Source organism: Symphalangus syndactylus, chromosome 15, assembly GCF_028878055.3.
Source record: "Symphalangus syndactylus isolate Jambi chromosome 15, NHGRI_mSymSyn1-v2.1_pri, whole genome shotgun sequence".
In the NCBI taxonomy this organism is placed as follows: domain Eukaryota; kingdom Metazoa; phylum Chordata; class Mammalia; order Primates; family Hylobatidae; genus Symphalangus; species Symphalangus syndactylus.
Genome location: NC_072437.2, coordinates 97,180,398 through 97,193,410, shown reverse-complemented (window position 1 = coordinate 97,193,410; position 13,013 = coordinate 97,180,398). Strand labels below are relative to the sequence as shown.

The 13,013-nt window shown below is 38.8% G+C and overlaps 1 protein-coding gene across 1 annotated transcript in view; it reads right to left on the bottom strand.

Annotated features, from left to right (window-relative positions):
- FRY (FRY microtubule binding protein) overlaps positions 1 to 13,013 on the bottom strand; it is a 453,339-nt gene that overhangs the window by 353,331 nt on the left and 86,995 nt on the right. The window contains exon 2 of the mRNA XM_063619275.1: positions 47 to 219. The gene's annotated coding sequence lies outside the window, so the exon portion shown is untranslated. The remainder of the gene's footprint in view (positions 1 to 46; positions 220 to 13,013) is intronic.

Genomic DNA, 13,013 nt, shown 5'->3' with positions numbered 1-13,013 from the left:
TTTGGTTTTGTTTCAATTGGATGGTATAAATGTAAACAATTCCTACCTGGAAATATGGATGGTCTCTTCTTCAGGTGCCTCAGGTGAATGGGATCCAAGTTCTTAATGTTTCTCTGAAGTCTTCCTCTAATGTCATTTCCTATGAGTAGTTCAGGTGGCAGGCTACTCCTTCTTGATGATTTATAATCATTTTGAGATGAATTTAGCTTGTTCTTCGTTCTGGAATATAAATTGCTGTCATCAACTGCCATTGTTGGGGATACATTAGAGACTTTGAACAAAAATCCAAAAAGCCAAACCCAGCAGCAGCCACCGTCACAGCCACCGTTGCAGCCGCCGCCGTCCCAGACTCTGATGTTCTCATGCTTTACCCTGCACTTGTTTGGGAAGCTTAACAAGTTGATAGGCGTGGACTTTAACAGGTGTAGAATTACTAAGTAGCCCCTCCTTTCTACAGTTAATAGCACAGGGGAGGAGAGATCCAAAAAAAAAAAAAAAAAAAAAAATTAGTTGCAGAAGACTGGGGAATTTGAACAGATGTGACTCAGAGTGGATGGTAACAAAAGTGGTGTAATGGTTGCTGCATGAAATTTCAGCTTCATGGGTGCAACGCCATAAAGCAAACACAGTTCACTATTCAAGAATAAATGCCTACGTAAATTCCAAGTCTAATTTTTTGTATCATTTCCCAAACTCTTACAGATTTCAAACAGTTTTGGGGAAGCATTTTTACATTCCCTCATACCTTTAAGTTTCAAGCTATACACATAACACAGAACGAACATCCTTCTTTATTCAATGTCTCATTTGGCTGGCCGCCAACTGGAAGTTGTCTGGGAGAGGGAGATGAGAGATGACTGGTGATGACCAGGAAGGAACCGGTTGTGGGCGTGTGTCAGGCAGCAGTACCGGGAACCCGCTGTTGCTTGCCACCCACCCCTTCCATCCTGTGCTCCAGCTGGCAGATAGCTTCTCCAGAAGTTCCTACTGCCTGGCAGTGGAGTCAGAGGTCTAGAAAACAAGCCTTAGCCATAGAAGTAATGACAGGCCTCCACTCACAAATAAAAAGTCAATGTTATTATCCTTGCGGGGATTCTGCCTAGCTTTAAACTAAAATGGTCAATGGGTTTGGTGGTCTAAGAAAAACCAGCATTTCTTCACTCAAGATTCCTGCTTGTCCTGTCACCCAGCTTCTTTCTCGCTCTTTCCTGGATTTTGCATTTTTATGTCCTTTGCTCCCTTCCCTCCTGCTCTATGTATGTGGAAATGTTCTGCACTTCTTTCCTTAACTGACTATGCAGAAATCATCACTCTATAATTCACCTTCCCCAGCCATGCCTCAGGGCTATGCCCATGTCCATCAGCAATCTCTCTCTGTCACATACACACAACAACCCTTTTGTGTTCTGTCTGGTTGCAATGTGAGATGAGATTTGCCTTTTCCCTTCCCAGTGTCTGGAATCAATAGATATATGACATTATAACGGATTTAGGGGTCATTTCAGAAATCACTGTTTATTTTGGTTTCCTAGATGCTAAATACGTCTTAATATTTGTTGATACTTAGGAGCTGGTTCTGTTTACCAAATTGAGAATATACTTCCACACTAATACAAGTTTTGTTCTCTTTATGCCCTTTCAGCAACAGGTCTCCAAACCACAAAAGATTTTCTGGAGAGAAAAGCATTTTTTCTTACAAGTATGCCCAATTGAGAGTTGCCATTATAATCTAGCAATCATAATTATAATTACAATCCAGCAATCATATTTATGTATTAAATGATTAAGTTATTTCAACAATTCTGAGAATCATCTACACCACTTCCCTCCCAGGACCTAGAATAACTTTGTCAAGTTGAAATGTACCATGAACTTCAAAACATATGAGTGACTTGTATGAAACCATTTCTAAAAGCCCATGAGACTGCCTGAATCTCCCTCACACTAATGATAATACATTTTTTCTAGTAAGGAAATATAAAGTAAAAGCATTTTTTAAAGTTTGAGATAATGATATAATAGGAGGAAAAAACATACATTCCTACAATCCAAACTTTAAGAACAGTGTTTAATTTTCAAATATAAAGCAAGATAGAATCCTAGGGCACAAAAGATTGGGTGCTAACTGGGAGAAATTCAGCAATCAGGAAAGCAGAAGCTCAAACTATTTGGTGAGTGTGTCTTTCTCAATCACACTGTTACCAAGGGGCCAACATAAGAGCATGTATGAGATTAAATAGAAGTCTCTAAGGAAAGGTGTTTATCACACAGAGTGTACACCAGGTATGTCTGCATAGTGTGCCTTTGTCTTTAAGAGTCCCGCTGAAAACAGAGAATGAAGTACATATGTATCTGGAATGCATTATAGTAATAGCCATCATTTACTGCACGCTTAAAACTGGCCAGATTCTGTGCTAAGCCTTTGGCATGCATTACCTCATTGATTCTTCCTAATCACCTTGTTGTATAGATGAAGATGCTGAGACACACAGTCGAACACGTAGGAATTAGAGAAGATTTGAACACGGGTTTTATCTGACTCCAAAGTTCAAGTTCATGCCTTAAACTATACCACCATAACAATTGTTAAATGTGTGTAATATCTAAAAGGAATTAAAAGTCTTTCTCTACTTTCCTAAAAACAATTATTGGTTTCAAGCAGATTCTCACTGCATCAACTCTGTGAAGGAGTGATCTGGCTCACTTAACTAGGTTTGCCCTATGTAACAGGTGTCAGCAGGTCTTTGAGGTTCACAGAATGAAAGAGAAAAAGCAAGAAAATTCAAATTTTTGCCAGAGTATATTAGAAAGTAATTGCATTACTAATAAAGTATCCATGTTGAGGCATTTCACACTAAAATGCATTTTAGATAAAAGTATTATGTATTCCTGACATTTAATTTATGATTAAGAAAAAAAATCCTCTACCCTACTTCAGAGGTACATCAAGTCTTCTAAACCTCTAAAAATTAAATGACCTAAGAGAGGAAAGAGAAGTTCCTGATGTGTCCAACTTCATCTCTCTCCTGCCCAACTCATTTTCCCCTCATACAGAACAGAAACAGATGGGGATCTAGCTCATTTAATACACTTCTTTAATGGAGAAAAGTGAGAACAACTTCAATTTTCTATTGTTAAAATATTGGAGCAATGTAAACAAGGAACAATTTTTATTTATTCAAAAGTAGTATTAAATCTGTGAACATGAAAAAGTAAAGTAAATCATTCTTTCAAAATAGTTAAATTGGTTGCCACATGAATGACAATCAACCACAGAACATTTAGCTTGGTTTGTCTACATAAGAATATTTATAGACTACAACATTAAGTCCATCTCTCCTTCTGTATAGCAACAGCCAAAATGGAATTTTTTTTTCAGGTGGTCAGAAAAATGATGATACAGGCTTTGGGCTAAGAGGAATTTCAAAACTTATAGTATAAATAAATAATTTTAAATACATAAATGGACATTTTCTGTTTTAATGACCATTATGATCATTATCATCATTATTTTTGAGACAAGGTCTCTTGTCTGTCACCCAGGCAGGAGTGCAGTGGCAGTGATCATGGCTCACTGCAGCCTCCACCTCCCAGGCTCAAGCAAACCCCCCAACTCAGCCACCCGAGTAGCTGGGATTACAGGTGTGCACCACCACGCACAGCTATTTTTTGTATTTTTTGTAGAGATGGAGTTTCACCATGTTGTCCAGGCTGGCCTTGTACTACTGGGCTCAAGTGATCCTCCTGCCTCGACCTCGCAAAGTGCTGGGATTACAGGCATGAGCCACCATGCCTGGCTCACCATTATGTTTTTAAAGGTCTCTATTCTCCTATAAATCCAATATACTAATCTCTTTTGAATTATTTTATTATCCTTCAAGAAGTTGTGTATTTTATATTAAATGATGTTATAATATCTGGAAATTTTATTCTTCTTGGTAAGACTTTGATCGTCTTGCCCTCAGATTGTTCAAATAGTCTGTAGAAAGACATTTCCTCACTTTGTAGCCATGCTTTCCTTGTGGATTTTGGTAGCTTTTTTTCTGTAGAGATGGGGGTTGCCTAGGCTGGTCTTGAACTCCTGACCTCAAGTGATCTTCCTGCCTTGGCCTCCTAAAAGGCTGATATTACAGGCATGAGCCACTGTGTCCAGCCCTACTGGCAGTTTTTAAATAGAACTGCTGAATTATTTTGCTTGTTGTGAGATAGCTGCAATTATATTGAGAATAATACAATTTTACAACTGTCACCATTTTTCTCATTGTCACCTTCATAGAAATGGTCTGCCAAGAAGATTTTAGGCCTGTATGGATTTACCAAATTAATTCCAAATCTCAATCTGACCCAGCTATACTGCATATCCTGCAAACATTTCTTACTTTTGAACTCTATTCAGTTTTCAACTGAGATGACCTACTAATCAGTGGGTTTGCCACTAGGAAAAAATAACAGTATAGAATATCAGAATGATGGATATCACCAAGTCAAACAGGTCAATTGATTTCTCCCTCCAAAAGGTCACCAGCCACCTCTTGTTGCCAACACATCTTTGCTCAATATGGGTAACAATGTTTGCAGTATTACCTGTGGCATGATTATGGCTGAGGAAATCTTTTCTTAGATCCTAAAAATACAATGTGGATGTTCAGTATCTCATTGGCTCTCAATAGAAATGAACACTAATGATAAAGCTTCCCCTGTTACAATTCTCTGCTCCCTTGGCTTCCATGACACTATTATTTCTCATTTGTCTTCCTATGTCTCAGGTCCCTTCTGCTCAGATTCTTCAGGGACTCCTTAAAAAGTCTGTTTTCCTCCCTCCCTCTCTTTGGCAGGCCCATTTATTGAATACCTGTTATGTGTTTGACACCATGCTATGTTCAAGATCTCTGTTCTTCAGAATCTTTTCATCTAAAAAAGGAGCAGAACAACAATAAACAAATTATTGCAATACAGAATGACTGCTCTGTGCAGAGGTGACACAAAAAAGTGTTTCAGTCTTCTCTTCCTGATGGAGAGAGGGGATAGGAAAGGGTTCTCAGAGGAGAAGTAGTAAGTTCACAAGGCAGATGAGTGGACCCTGGGCAAAGGCACTAAGGTGTGACATTAGCACCGAATGTCCACAGAATGACAAATATAGCAATCCTGTGCCAACACAGGACCTTATCTCATGCAGAAGTATGGACACTGGAAAAACAAGATTGGACAATCTGAGAAAATAGAGAGCTGAAGGAAAAACAATCAGTGGTATTATAATATATATTTTAACACCATCATATATCAGACATCTTCCAGATAATAATACAGACTTTGAAAAAATCTGCATTAAAAAATTGGCTGTAACCTCTTAAAACAAGTTGGTAATTCCTAACAAAATCTAAAATTTTCTAGCTCCAGTAAGTAACTCTTCTCCTAAACCATCTTTATTTATTCCAGAAACTGTGATAGAGGGATTTGCTGAAGCAGACTCTTAACGCAGTTTTTAATGTCATGCAGACTTTATCTTTTTTAAAAAGCTTCAGAACCATTTTTTACTGGCTTGAAATCTAACTTCATTTACACTTGTATTCTTCCTTGCTCAATTGTGCAAGTCCCAGAAAAATGCCAGTAAATGCCTGGCCTTTTCTCAAATTAAGGTAAGGCGTAAGGGCACATTTTTTTTTTTCTAGGCTTGTGTGGCTCTCTTTGGTGAGAGGGTACAAAATAAAGAAATCTCCCTCTGTACACTATCCCTGACACACCCACATGTTCTATGAGAGGAAGTACTGTTAGTTTATGTCTTATTCTTCTGTTTAAGGGATTGAACTAAAATTTGCATTCATAAAAGAACTGAAAAATTTTATTTTTTGTGTGTCCAAATACTAGGACACTGTTTAACTTCAGAAATGCGGTTGCCAGAACCAGGCTGTCACGTGACCAGTGTAACTGAGACAGCTGATGCATCAGTGGCTCCACCATCTTTAGGCATTCTCACCTGTGGTTTCAACTTGCACCTGTGAGCTGATGATGTCTAAGTCCAAGCTCCACCTCCTACTTCTCCACAGTGTCCTAGATATCTATATTTAATTGCATACTGACTATTTCCTGGTGGAAACTCAGCATGTATAAAACTGGTTCCTCCAAATGTGCAGCTCCTGAATTTCTGTATTTTTTATTTTACCAAAATGGCACCACATTTACCCAGTGACCCAAGCCAGAAACCTTGGAATTATTCTGTCCAAATCATGTCATTTTTACCCCTTAAACATCTTTTGATCTGTGTCTTCTTCCTCACCCCTGCTGACACTGACCAGCGGTAGTATTCATCATCTCATTCTTGAGTTATTGCTTCAGACTCCCAACAGGTCTGGCTACTTGGAGGCTTAGTTCCTTAAGCATTCTACCTTTGACATGGCACTTGGCCTTTTATGTCTTAACTAACCACCTCTGGTTAGCCCATTTCCCTCTTAAAAGACACTCAACAGAGTAAGAACAAGGAAACTTCCTCAACCTAATAAAAGACATTTACAAAAAGCATGCAGATGATATAATACTTGATGAAAGACTGAATGCTTGCTTTCCTTTTAAGATCAGGAACAAGGCAAGACATCTACTCTTGCTACTTCTATTAACATTGTACTGAAGGCTCTATATGGTGTTATCAGTCAAGAAAAAGAATAAACAGCATCCAATTGGATATAAAACTGTATTTGCAGATAAAATAATCATTTATGTAGAAAATTGATGGAACCTATAAAAAAGTTACAAGAACTAATAAGTGAGCTCAGCAAGGCTGCAGGATATAAGATAAATGCACAAAAATCAATTGTGTTTCTATATTAGCAATGAAAAACAAATTAAAATGTTTTAATGGCATAAAAATATTAAATATTTAGGAATAAATCTGACAAAAGATGTGACAGATATGTCTATTGAAAACTAAAATAATATTACTAAAAGGAATTACAGAAAATTTAAGTAAATGAGAGATATATTATGTTCATGGGTCAGAAGACTCAGTATTGTTAAGCTATAACAAAACTGATCTGTGGATTCAATGTAATACCAGTCAAAATCTTAGCAAAAATTTTTTTTGGTAGAAAGTTACAAACTGATACAAAAATTCAAATGGAAATGCAAGGGATCAAGAATAGCCAAAATGACACTGAAAAAGAAAAAAGTTGGAGAATTAATACTACTGATTTCTGTGGGCGTGGTGGCTCACGCCTGTAATCCCAGCACTTTGGCAGGCCAAGGCAGGCAGATCACCTGAGGTCAGGAGTTCAAGACCAGCCTTGCCAACATGGCAAAACCTTGTTTCTACTAAAAATACAAAAATTAGCCAGGCAAAGTGGTCCATGCCTGTAATCCCAGCTACTCAGGAGGCTGAGGAAGGGAGAATTGCTTGAACCCAGGAGGTGGAGGTTACAGTGGCCCGAGATCATGCACTCCAGCCTGGACAACAGAAGGAGACTCCATCTTAAAAAAACAAAAACAAAAACAAAAACAAAAAAACCTACTGATTTCAAGATTTGACATAAAGCTACACTAAAGACAGTGTGGTACTGGCATAAGGATAGACAAAAAGGTCAGTGGAATAGAACAGCGAGTCCGCAAATGGGCCCATAAATAAACAGACAACTTATTTTTGACAAAAGTGCAAAGGCAATTAAGTAGAGAAAAAATAGTCTTTTTGATAAGTTGTGATAGAATACTTGGACATCCATATGCAAAAAAAAAAATTAACTTTGATCTATACCTCATACCACATGCAGACACTAACTCAAGATGGACCACTGGCCTAAATGTAAACTCTAAAACTATACGTTATCTAGAAGAAAATGTAAGAGAAAACCTCTGATCCATGGAAGGCAATTAATAAACTGAACTTTATCAAAATTAAAATCTTCTGCTTTTTGAAAGACATGGTGAAGAGAATGTAAAGATAAGACAGACTGGGAGAAAATATTTGCAAGGCATTTATTTAGTAAAGAGCTTATATCCAGAGTATATGAGGAAATCTCCATGCTCAATAATAAGAACAAACAATGCAATTAAAAGATGGGCAAAATACATGAGCAGATACTTCATAAAAATGAAGAAGGCAAATAAGTACATGAAAATGTGTTTGGCATCATTAGTCATTAAAGAAATGCAAATTAAAACCATGATGACATACCACTACCTACCTATTAGGATGGCTAAAATTAAAAGAGACTGACCAAACCAAATGTGGAGCAACTGGAATTCACATATGCAATGGTAAAACCATTTCAGAAAAAAGTTTGGAAATTTCTGAAAAATCTAAACATACACCTACCATATAATCCATCCATTCTACTCTTAGTACTTACTCAAGAGAAATGAAGGCAAAGACGTGTATATTATGTTCATAACAGTTTTACTTATATAACAGCCAAATACTGGAAACAAAATGTCCATCAACAATAGAATGAATAAACTGGTGTATCTATACAATAGAATACTATTTAGCAATAAAAGGAAGGCTACAGCATGGGTGAGTCTCAAAATAATTAGGCTGAGTGAAAGAAAGTAGACCAGAAAGCTGCATACTGTATGATTCCACCGATACGAAATTCTAAAAAATGTAAGCTAATCTTCAATGACAGAAAACAGATTGATGGTTGCCTGGCGATAGTGGTGGAGGGACGGGAGTGGGGGATTACCAAGACACTGGATGAAATGTTGAAGGGGTGGTGATGGATTCATAGGTATATACTTATGTCAAAACTTATCAGTTGGGCGTGGTGCCTCACACCTGTAATTCCAGCACTTTGGAAGGCCAAGGCGGGCGGATCACTTGAGGTCAGGAGATCGAGACCAGTCTGGCCAACATGGTAAAACCCCGTCTCCACTAAAAATACAAAAATTAGCTGGGTGTGGTGGGCACATGCCTGTAATCCCAGCTATTCAGGAGGCTGAGGCAGGAGAATCACCTGAACCCAGGAGATGAAGGTTGAAGTGAGCCGAGGTTGCGCCACTTCACTCCAGCCTGGGCAACAGAGCAAGACTCTGTCTCAAAAACAAAAACAAAAAACAACTTATCAAATGGTATAAATATGTGCAGTTTATTATATGTCAATTATATGTAAATAAAACTTTTTAAAAAGGCAATGCTACACCTTCTCTCAGTGCATTTGACCAAAGATTTGGAAATGGATTCCAGCTAATATAATTTTTTTTTCTTTGAGACAGGGTCTCACTCTGTCACCCAGGCTGGTGTGTAGTGGCATGATCAAGGCTCCCTGCAGCCTCGAATTCCTGGGCTCAAGCAATCCTCCTGTCTCAGCCTCCTGAGTAGGTGGCACCATAGGTGTATGCCACCATGCCTGGCTAATTTATTTTTATTTTTTTGTAGAGATGGGGTGGCACTATGGTTGCCCAGGCTGGTCTTCAACTCCTGGTCTCAAGCCATCCTCCCACCTTGGCCTCCCAAAGTGCTGGAATTACAAGCATGAGCTGCTATGCCTGGCTCCAGCTAATAAAATTAATAAATAAAAGTGAAAATAATTCTTCTGATTCTATCACCTGCATCAACAGTGAGTGGAAAATATACATATGCCCAAGAGTTATGTGAGTCTTTCTCACTCTGACAAGGACTTCCTTACCCTGAATTATGTTTAAGTTTTAATTTATATACTGTAAGACTCCAAGAATGTCAGAAAGAATGTCTCCTTTGACATTTCTAGGTAACACATTCATTGTTACAGTGAGTTGCCCTGAGAAGGTGCTCAACAAACATTAGAGAAAGAAGGAAAGAGTAAATGAGTGAAGAGCCAAAATGGAGGCTGGGTGGGGGAAGCATTTCTCGACAGAAAGAGTTTCCTCACAAGCTACCAACAAAAACTGTGAAATATTTTAGCCCAAAGAACTTCAAGATCAGGATAAATATTGGTTACCTTTTTTTTTTTTTTTTTTTTTGAGACGGAGTCTCGCTCTGTCGCCCAGGCTGGAGTGCAGTGGCGCAATCTCGGCTCACTGCAAGCTCCGCCTCCCGGGTTCACGCCATTCTCCTGCCTCAGCCTCTCCGAGTAGCTGGGACTACAGGCGCCCGCCACCACGCCCGGCTAATTTTTTTTGTATTTTTAGTAGAGACGGGGTTTCACCGTGGTCTCCATCTCCTGACCTCGTGATCTGCCCGCCTCGGCCTCCCAAAGTGCTGGGATTACAAGCGTGAGCCACTGCGCCCGGCCAAATACTGGTTATCTTAGTTGGTTTACGTGCTGGCTTACTACACACCAAAGGGCTGGACAAAATGAATAACCTGGAGATTCTTCCCATGCTTTCTGATGCTGCTGATGTTCTTCAGGCTCTTCTATCTGAAGCCTCCAGAAGGAAGTGCAGCAAGAATACCTTAGGTAGCTCTGGAGTTGAATTTCATGTTGCACTGATTGTTGAGGTGATGCCACACATTTAATGAAAAATACTTAAAATGTCCTTGTCATCTCCTACATCAAGCTAGCTCTATTCTGTGCAATTTCAGGTATAGTCAAAGGAAAAACGTTATAACTCATGGCCATTTAAATGCGAACTTGGCTTTGGGGTTGGCGTTTTTCATAACCTCACATATACAGGAGTAAGATGGTTTCTCAGAAACTGGTATTAAGCAAACAAAAAATAGTAATAATACAGATTTAAATATGACAATTAAAAAGCTTGACGTAATGGACAAAGAACACTACATCCAAAAATACTGTTTTTCAAACTTATTTAGAACAACAACGAAGAAAGGGCTATGTATTAGGCCACGAAACAAATCTCAAAATACCAATTTGTTTTATGTTGTCACGCTATGTAAGGCATTCTTTTACCACTACTCAATAAAACTGAAAATCAATATTAAAAATAGCAAAAAATAAAAAGATTATCTCTGAAACTGAATAAATTATTGTGCATTTCCTCTGGCCAGGTCCTATACTAAGCATTTCTCGTGCAGTATTTCATTCACCCTCGTGAGTGTGGTACTAACATTATCTCCATTATACAGTGGAGGAAACACATTGAGAGGCCGAGAAACTACATCAGGTAAATAATTCCCACAATGCCTATTCCTCCATTCACACCAACATCTATAAAATATACATTTCCCCATTTATTCCTTGTTTTCCAACTAATTCCAAGTGCTTCCGTTTTGCTTCTGCCTTCCATTTCCCTGGTTCCTTATCCACAAAGCATCTCACGTGTCCCCATCCTGATTTCTAGGCCATTTTCTATGATGCAGGGAAAACAACAAAATCAAATGAGGGATTTCAAAATCAAATGAGGGATTTCAAAATCAAATGAGGGATTTCAAAAGGTGTCCTTCCAAAAAGCAGAATGTCTTTCTACTTTCGAGAGTGAAAAAGGAGTCACCATTTTCTTACGTCTGGCCAGGAATTAAATTCCAATTCAGGATTCCAAATGTGCCTATGTAGTATACAAGATTTCAGAGTCTGGCCTGTTTGCTTGCTGGGGAGTACTAGCCAGCTGCAAAAACATGTGGTCAACGCTGGGAACTGCCTTCGACAGTAAGGTGGGCCTTGATATTCCACTTCAATTCTCCCAGGCTCTCCTATCATCTCAGATGAATCTACCCATCCATTTATTTATTTATTATCGCTCTCTAGATAAAAAATATTTTTTATCTTATTTTATTTATTTTATATCATATTCTAGAAGCTAGCAAAGGCCCAAATGTCAAAAACCAAACTTCACAGATGCCCAATCAACACTTTTCTACCCTCATAAAACTAAATATTTGTAATATTAATTTATGATGAACAGCTGAAAAACAGGATCTTAAGAAAGCTTTTAAAGCAGATATATTTTTGGGGTTTTTTTGCCCAAATATATACTTATCTTACTCATCGTATTAATACTATTAGTAGTTAGGATTCAAAGGGAGGCAGATACTTTCATACCAACCAAATCTTTTAAAACAATCTAGCTTTTTTTTTTTTAATTCTCGCTTTTAGTTACATAAGAAATACATGGTTGTTGCAGAATATTTGGAAAGCACAAAAAAGTAAATAAAAGGAGTCAGAAAACATATTATAACCTCACCAATCAAGACAACCACTGTCTATATTTTGTCATATTTGCTTTCAGACCATAGGCTTTGTCTTGCCATCACCTGCCACCCAGATTTAACCTCAGTGCCTGTTCTCAGCCAAAGGAATGAATTCATCCATGTGAATGGCATCATGGGGATGGGAGGGGCCGCCCAAGTGAGATAAATGAGTGATGCTGTAGTGTAAGAACATAAACGGTGGTAGACACTCTGAAAACTGGGGTGAACATCTCTCCCCTAAAGGGACAGTGGCTTCCCAAGACCCAGTGGACTGTGGCTCTGGAGGACTGAAGGCCCCGATTTCTCTCAACCTCTAATTTTTAAAAGAAACTTGTAACCTGGATTTTTATGTTGAAATATCTTGATTTATAAATGTTGCCTTTAGGTTTTTAAAAACACTATGTAGGCCAAAGAAACCAAAATTACATACTAGTTGAAGCCTCTGACTTAACCCACTTCCTGGGGCCACATAGTCAGGCTTTCACAGAACTTCTGAAATGCCTTAAACTAATTCCCCGCACCCCCCAACCCCAACCCGAGATGGAGTCTCACTCTGTCATCCAGGCTGGAGTGCAGTGGCATGATCTCAGCTCACTGCAACCTCCCTCCTGAGTTCAAGCGATTCTCCTGCCTCAGCCTCCCGAGTAGCTGGATTACAGGCGCAAACCACCACACCCGGCTAATTTTTGTATTTTTAGTAAGATGGCGTTTCACCACGTTGGCCAGGCTGGTCTCGAACTCCTGGCCTCGGCTGATCCACCCGCCTCGGCCTCCCAAAGTGTTGGGATTACAGGCATGAGCCACCACTCTCAGCCAACCCATCATATTCAAATAGCAGATTTGTGAACATCCAAGTCTCAGAGGTGTACCCAGATGAGAAACATCTATAAAATTCTGCAAACAACTGTCCTGTCTTGGAGATTGACCATCCAAGTAGACATGCAAGGAAGCATGTCGAAGCCTT